The sequence below is a fragment of the Otolemur garnettii genome, unplaced genomic scaffold, assembly GCF_000181295.1.
Source record: "Otolemur garnettii isolate 467f Iridium unplaced genomic scaffold, OtoGar3 scaffold00060, whole genome shotgun sequence".
NCBI classification, from domain to species: Eukaryota; Metazoa; Chordata; class Mammalia; order Primates; family Galagidae; genus Otolemur; species Otolemur garnettii.
This window is the reverse complement of record NW_003852455.1, coordinates 2,816,149-2,823,372: the sequence shown is the minus strand read 5'-3', so window position 1 is coordinate 2,823,372 and position 7,224 is coordinate 2,816,149. Positions and strand designations below refer to the sequence as shown.

The 7,224-nt window shown below is 51.3% G+C and overlaps 1 protein-coding gene across 1 annotated transcript in view; it reads right to left on the bottom strand.

Annotated features, from left to right (window-relative positions):
* LRRC15 (leucine rich repeat containing 15) overlaps nt 1–6,644 on the bottom strand; it is a 10,674-nt gene extending 4,030 nt beyond the window's left edge. Inside the window, exon 1 of the mRNA XM_003792692.2 lies at nt 6,568–6,644. The gene's annotated coding sequence lies outside the window, so the exon portion shown is untranslated. The remainder of the gene's footprint in view (nt 1–6,567) is intronic.
* Between the last annotated feature and the right edge of the window lie 580 nt (nt 6,645–7,224).

The window sequence follows — 7,224 nt, the reverse complement described above, 5'->3', positions numbered from 1 at the left end:
AAAAAAAAAAAAAATGAATTTGTGGCCAGGCGTAGTAGCTCATGTCTGTAATCCAAGCACTTTGTAAGGCTGACTCAGGAGGACTACTTGAGGCCAAGAGTTGGACACCAGCCTGAGCAACATAGTGAGACCCCTATCTCTACAAAATGTAGGAAAAAATTAGCCAGGCATGGTAGCATTTGCCTGTCCTAGCTACTTGGGAGACTAAAGCAGGGGGATCACTTAAATTCAGAAGTTAGAGTCTGCAGTGAACTATGATCACACCATTGCATTCTAGCCTGGGCAACAAAGAAAAATCCTATCTCTTCAAAAGTATAAAAAAAAGTAATTAAAAAAAACTTACAGAGACAAATTAACTGCCTAAACAGGGGATACAGAAAAAGTGGCTGAACATCTACCATAGGAGAAGACTTTGGGCTTTCTATTGATGGTAACAAAGAAAGGAGGCTGCCCACAAAAGCTAATGTGACCTGAGACTGAATTAATAGAAGAATCAAGTGTGGAACAAAGGAGGTGATGGTTCACACTCTACACTGCCATGATCAGGCCACACCTATAGTGCTGTGCTCAGTTCCCCTGAACTTCAAGAAGACCAATGACAAACTGGCCTCCTAAAGAACTTGTAGACAATGGTAAAGGGACCCAGAAACCAGAATATCTGTGCACCTGTTCAAGTAGCTGTGCATGAACAGCCAGAAAAAGAGATGTGACAAGTCCCCAAGCACTTTCCTAGTATCCATGAAGAACTTCCATGGGATAAAGAAAGTGATTTAACTCAGGGTGGATCCTGAGGTCAAAAGTAGTGTGCACGAGTTGTGGAGTAGCAGATTCCAGTTCACCACCAAAGACAGCTTGTCCAGAGTCAAAATGGACAACCCCATAGAAGTAGCAAGTGCTCCGTCCCTGGAAGTGTTCAGGCAGCTGCTGAGAAGCCTCTTGCTAAAAAAGCTATAGAGAGTGGGCAGTGCCTGTGAATCAAGGAGTAGGGGGCTGGCCCCATATACTGGAGGTGATGGGTTCAATCCCGGCCCCAGCCAAAAACTGCAAAAAAAAGAAAAAGCTATAGAGAAGCTTCCCACACCTGGTACAGTTTTAGACTAGAAGAACAGCTGATACCCTCTCCATTCCTAGATTTTAGGATTCTTTTTTGGGAGGGGACAGAGTCTCACTATGTCACCCTCAGGAGAGTGCTATGGTGTCACAGCTCACAGAAACCTCAGACTTTTGGGCTTAAGTGATTCTCTTGCCTCAGCCTCCCAAGTAACTGGGACTACAGGCATCCACCACAATGCCCAGCTATTTTTTTGTTGTCATTGTTGCAGTTGTCATTGTTGTTTTTTAGCAGGCCCAGGCCAGGTTCAAACCTGCCAGCCCCGGTGTACGTGGCCGGCGCCCTTACCCACTGAGCTACGGGTGCCACTCAGATTTTAGGATTATAAGGCTGCTTTCCAGAGCATAAATACAAGAGCCATCCCCAAGGACAATTGTGCCTATGCTCTCAGGGGTATATGTGGGCAGGTGCAGGTGTCTGCCCATCCCCTTAGGATATGTGTGTAAAAGAGATTTACTCCCTTGAACTGATGTATAAAAGGTAACGATCTCATTGCTCCTGGGGCCATGCTAGCTATTCATTTTTAATGTATACTCCTATGCTCAGCATGCTTCAAAATGGCATCACAGCCAAGTGAGGCTACATTCAGTGGCCATCACCCGGCAAGCCCAGAGCAGTCTCTGCTGAGTTTCCCCATCTGTAACTGACATCTGTATATGGCCTCCTCTGAGCCCCCACTCCCAGTTAGGGAGGGTGCCTCGTGATCTGGGAGGAGTGGAGAGATAATTCCCTAGGGGAACAGGGCCCCGCTGTCTAAAATGGACCACACTCAGTGCAACAAATATTGCAAGAATTTGTAGATTTTTCTTTTTATAAATCCTCACATCTGTAGAGCCACCCCATCACCACATTAGCAGTTTCCTGTTTTCCAGCACGTCTGGCTACCACGGCTGGCACGGCCCGCTCCACGTCCCCTCCCGAGAACTCACCTCAGACCCACTGCACAGCCCTGGTGGGAGTGAAGGGCCACATAACTGGGGCTGGGCCCTTGGATTTCAGCAGTGACACAGGCTTGTCCAGTGGCCGGCAGCCTCAGGAGCCAGCACACAGCAGCCTAATTGCCCACGCTGCCCAGTGCTGCTTGGCAGCTGTGACAGCAGTTAAAGGGCCACGAAGCTGCCCTAATTACAACTTCCTTTCCCGGGCAGCCGAGTATGTCCTCAGTGACTCAGGCCAGCCCCTGTCCAGCCCCTGGGGAGGGAGTGCATCCTGGCATCTGCCACTGGCCCATGAAATCAGTGAGCAGATCAGACAAAGAGAAAGCCAGACAAACAGCTCCCCTTACGTGGTCCCTCCCCACAGGTAGAAGCGCTTGAACCAGGGTCTCTTAGCAGAAACGCCCTGTGACTCATGAGTGAAGCCGTAATTAGCCTTGCAGTCCTGGGCTTTGCTGGTTGGTGGATTGGGACTTTTTTGGTTTAATGCTATCATTCACATGCCCTAAACATGAGGTTCCCTGCAAAGAGATCCCTTATTTTAATGCCACACAGCAAAACTTCTGGAAAGAGCCTGGAAGACCAATGTTCTAACTCTGGTCTTGACACTAAGCTGGAGTGTGGGTTTAGGCCAATTCTCCAGGCCTCCAGGGGAATCTTAAAGTTTGTAGTAGATCTCCCCCTCCAGGGGAATCTTAAAGTTTGTCTTAAATCTATAAAGACATTCAAGGGCCCTTGACAGGGGACAGGAAGAAAATTTGGCCAGAAGCACCCCCCATTATCCTCTCTTCTCTGTAGGTCACACTGAACCATCAGTAGTACCACCAGCCTGGCTCCTCCGTCATGCCGAGGCTTGAGGAACTGTGCCCATCTTTCCAGACCCACCAGGGTCCAAAATTTCCTAGGCAGGGCAATACCACTTGGTACTCAGCACGTAGCCAATAGCCATTTAGGAGACCCAGGAACAAAGAGAGGCCTTCAAGAGTCTGGTCCTGTCCCTTCCCAGTGTACCTGGGGAAACTGAGGCCCAGAGAGGGGCTGTTTCTCTCTTTCTCTCTCTGGCCTGGGCCCTCTCCCCATAGAGAGCTGGCTAACCATGGCCTCATCTGCAGAGAGATGTCACCCAACTAGCTAACCTGAGGGCTCCTGAGGGAGATGCTGGGCCTGGAGCTGCTGAGGGATGGTCCCCACCATCCCCACGGCCAGTGCTATCCTCAATCATGCTGCTTCCTGGTGCTCTATCTAGCAATCTGAAGTCACTGTCTGACCTAGAGGCCCAGCCTGGGGCTCAAGCCTCGTCCAGACCTCCCCATCCCCTAGGGCAGCACATAGCAATTGCCTAGGAAGCTTTTTAATAGAACTGACCTCATAGCATTGCTGCTATGAGGAGTGAATTAGTTAATGCATGTAAAGCACGTAGACTAGTTTTTGGTACAAAGTGAATATCCAATAAATGTTAGCAACGATTGTTAGGTTTGTTGTTGAGTAAAATCAGGCTCTCTCTCCACCCACAGAGATCCTGATCCCCGGTCTCAGGGACTTAACAAACTTCCCAAGTGACTCTAATGCAGGTGTCCACAGACCGCACCAGAAACACCACCTGAGGCCCACACCAGTGGGAACCTGCAGCACTGACCAGCAAGAAGAGAGAGCTAAGAGAGAGATAAGCCAGGACAGGGAGGCTGCAGGTCCTACAGGCCCAGCTCCCTCTGTCACCTTCTTCAGCTGTCATATCCACATCCTATCAGGAACCTGTGGTTTGTGCTGAGTGAAACCCAGCAGTCGAAGCTGCTTCCAGAAGCAGTGCTGAGAGCCCAGAGCATCACAAGACTAAGGGCTTTTTGAGATCATCTGGTCATTTTGAAGATGAGAAAACTAAAGGGGTCCCCAGGGAGCAGGGGACTTGCCCAAGGTCACACAGTGGGTTGGAGACTCCTGACACCCAATCAGGGCCCCTAACCATAGAACTTGGTGCTTTGGGACCTTGTCAACCACATACCTGGCAGTGCCTGGGAGTGGGGAGGAAGAGGGGACTTTGCTCTCTTCCTCTTAAAATGACCCAAGGTCAATATACAACCCACCTTCCACCTGCCCAACACAGGACAGTCGGCCAAAGCCAGGTGCCTCTCCAATGGCTGTGCTGGGCAGGTGGAGGATGGTTCCAGGGCTTTCTTCTTTAAGGCTGCTCTGATACTTGTCAGTTTGTTCAGTTTCACCTGGGTGGTCTGGAGGAGTGGAAGGAAGGGGCAGAAGGGTGTCACCAGAGAGGTTGACTCCAGTATGGTCTCAACAATACACAGCCCCATTCACAGGTCCCTGATTGGAGAATGCTCTGTCCCAAACACAAAGCGTCCCTGAGCCCCAAGGCAAGACTGGCCACATCCTCACCCTCTCCCTTGCTCAGGTGGTGACTCCCACCTCTCATGGTCCTTCAAAGCTGAAAAGTTGTGCATTGTTTTAAAAAAGAAAATGAGCAAGGAAACTGGACTCCTTCCCAGCCCCTCTGTTGGGGACCCTCCCAGGGTTGTGGGAAATAGAATTTGGCTTCCTGCAGAGGCCAGAAGCAGGGCTGTAATTAGCCCAGCAAGCGCAGTGGCAGATCCCGACAAGCTGTCCAGCAGGGCAGGGAGACCCTCCCAAAGGGGGCTTTTACAGAAGAAGCCACCGTCTACAGAGAGCCCCCTTCTCTGGCTAGCCCTGGGGCCCCATCCCTCATCAAAGCAGTTTCTAAACTCTGTGTCCCAAAACCAGGAGAGACGATGAAAACTGAGGCACAGCCATTCTAGCGCGGTCAGGATTTAGGGCAGCAAATTGCCATGTGCAGTCACAGCCTGTTTGCGGGCAGGACCGAGTCAGGGCAGCTTCTCTCCCATCTCTCTCTTTTCTCCACATCCAGATCCACTTCCCCCCTTGCCTCACCCTCCCCACCCAGCCCCCATTTGCTGGGTGAGCAAAGGTAGTGTCTCCAGGCCTGAGGAGAACCTGCCATGCCCCGCCTTTCTTCGGGGTCTATTCAGAGCTTTCCTTCCCCCAGCCCCCACCCCACGCCTGCCTCATACTGCTGAGCCCGCCTAGCTGGGCTAGACTCAAGACCACAGGCAAATTGGACTGTCTGGCGCTGAATTCACCCCAGATGTTCATCCGTGCACAGTGAAAGAAGCACCAGTTGTTAGCAATTTCTACATTATAGAGCAGTGGTTCTCAACCTTCCTAATGCCACGGACCTTTAATACAGTCCAAAGGGGTCACAACCCACAGGTTGGGAACCACTGTTATACAGCCACAGCACCAACACAGCTGAGAGCTGCCTGAGATAAGGTGATACAACCCGAGATAACCCTCAAGTGCATGCCACCCTCCATCTGAGCTCGTGTTAACCCAGAGACATTGCAGCTGCCCTGAGGTAGTACAGATGGCCCTGGAGGTAGAATGGCTCTTGCACATTGGCACCAGTGGGAGGGTCTAGAGCAGTGGTTCTCAGCCTTCCTAATGCCGTGACCCTTTAATACAGTTCCTCATGTTGTGGTGACCCTGACCATGAAATTATTTTTGTTGCTACTTCTTAACTGTAATTTTGCTACTGTTATGAATCATAATGTAAATATCTGATATGCAGGATGTATTTAGGTGACCCCGTGAAAGGGTCATTCGACTCCCATAGTGGTCGAAAGGGTCATTCGACTCCCACAGGGTGAGAACCACTGGAGAAAGTTCTGATTTTCCACAGTTGGTTTCTTGGCCCTGAGTCCTGGCTCTCCATGTGAGCAGAAACACTGATGAAGGCCCAAGATTAATGATTTTAAATTCACACCACTTCTCATCACAAACCCATCTCCAGACCTGATTCTCTGCTCAAAACCTCCAGCCTCCCATGAGTCTATCATTCTGTGCCAGCAAGGGGGAATAGCTGCCGGAATGGGGACACCTAAGTCACACGCAACGTTAGAACTCAAACAATTCTGATGCCACGTTAAAGTCCAAATTGGAACTGCCATGCCAGGACCAGCACATCTGCGAAAGACAAGTCTGCAGCAATCAACCATAGCAAAGAGGACAGATCCCTGCCCTGGGAAAGGCCCGTGAGGGTCGGTCCAGCTGTCCCAGACAGACCCAGATGCAAGGCAGACCACGGGTGGTCACCACAGTCAGTGCCGGGAAGGAGGACACAGGCTCCAGTAACCTGAACCTTAAAAAGAGAAACTCTCCCTCCCGTTGATCTAGGACCAGAGAGAGGTACCCCAGGCGAGTAATGGGTGCGACGGCTCAGTCCACCGTCAGCCCATCTTGCTGTCTCAAGCATCTCAGCATCCACGGTCCATAGCACCAAACAGGGAGAGCAGGGGCGCAAGAGGCTGGTCAGGCATCCGCAGAGAGGCTCGCCCCTCGGTCCTACGAGCTCCCGGGCACCCCGCCAGCCCTGCCCCTTCTGCACTCTCTTTTAACAGAGTGAGGACAGTAGAAAAGGGAGGGGACAGCCGGGGACCTCTTGGCCGGAGGAGGGACCGCTGCCCGCCCACTTACCAGCCGCTCAGGCACCCGCGACGACAAGAGGGAGCCGAGAGCAGGACGCGGGAGGGCTCAAGACTGCAGCATGAGTGCGGCTCGCTGGGCTGGCCCGGTATTTAAATAATCCCGAGGGTGAGTCACCCAGGGCCGTGTTGGCGCGGGGTGGGGGACTGCAGGCCACAAGGCCATGCCCCACGTCCAGGACGCCCCTTCAAGGGACGCACAGCCTGCGTTCCCAAACCGAAGGGATTTTCTCTGGCCACATTTAAGAAGTAAGAGCACATTTTCCTCTTGTCGCCTTTCCAATGTTTCTTTTGGATTCCCTGGCTGCATTGGCCACTGTGGCTCTGGAGAGGAAGTTCACACCACCCGGAACGCCCTCCCCAGTGACTGCGGACCCCTGCTGCCCCAGACCCCACTTCCCTGCTCCCATGAGCATTCACAACTGCTTCCCCCTGTAGCTCTAGAAATCCGTTCTTCTTCCTCCTTCATTCTTCTTTTTTATTTCAAGCTTTATATTTGGAAATGGTTTCATTTACATAAAATCTGCAAGAATAATACAAGGAACACTAATCTGCTTAACCCAGCTCACCTGTTGCTAACATTTTGGCAAAAGCATTTATTTAAAATTCCGAGGAAAAGTGAAATTATCCCCGCTGTGATTCTCCTAAA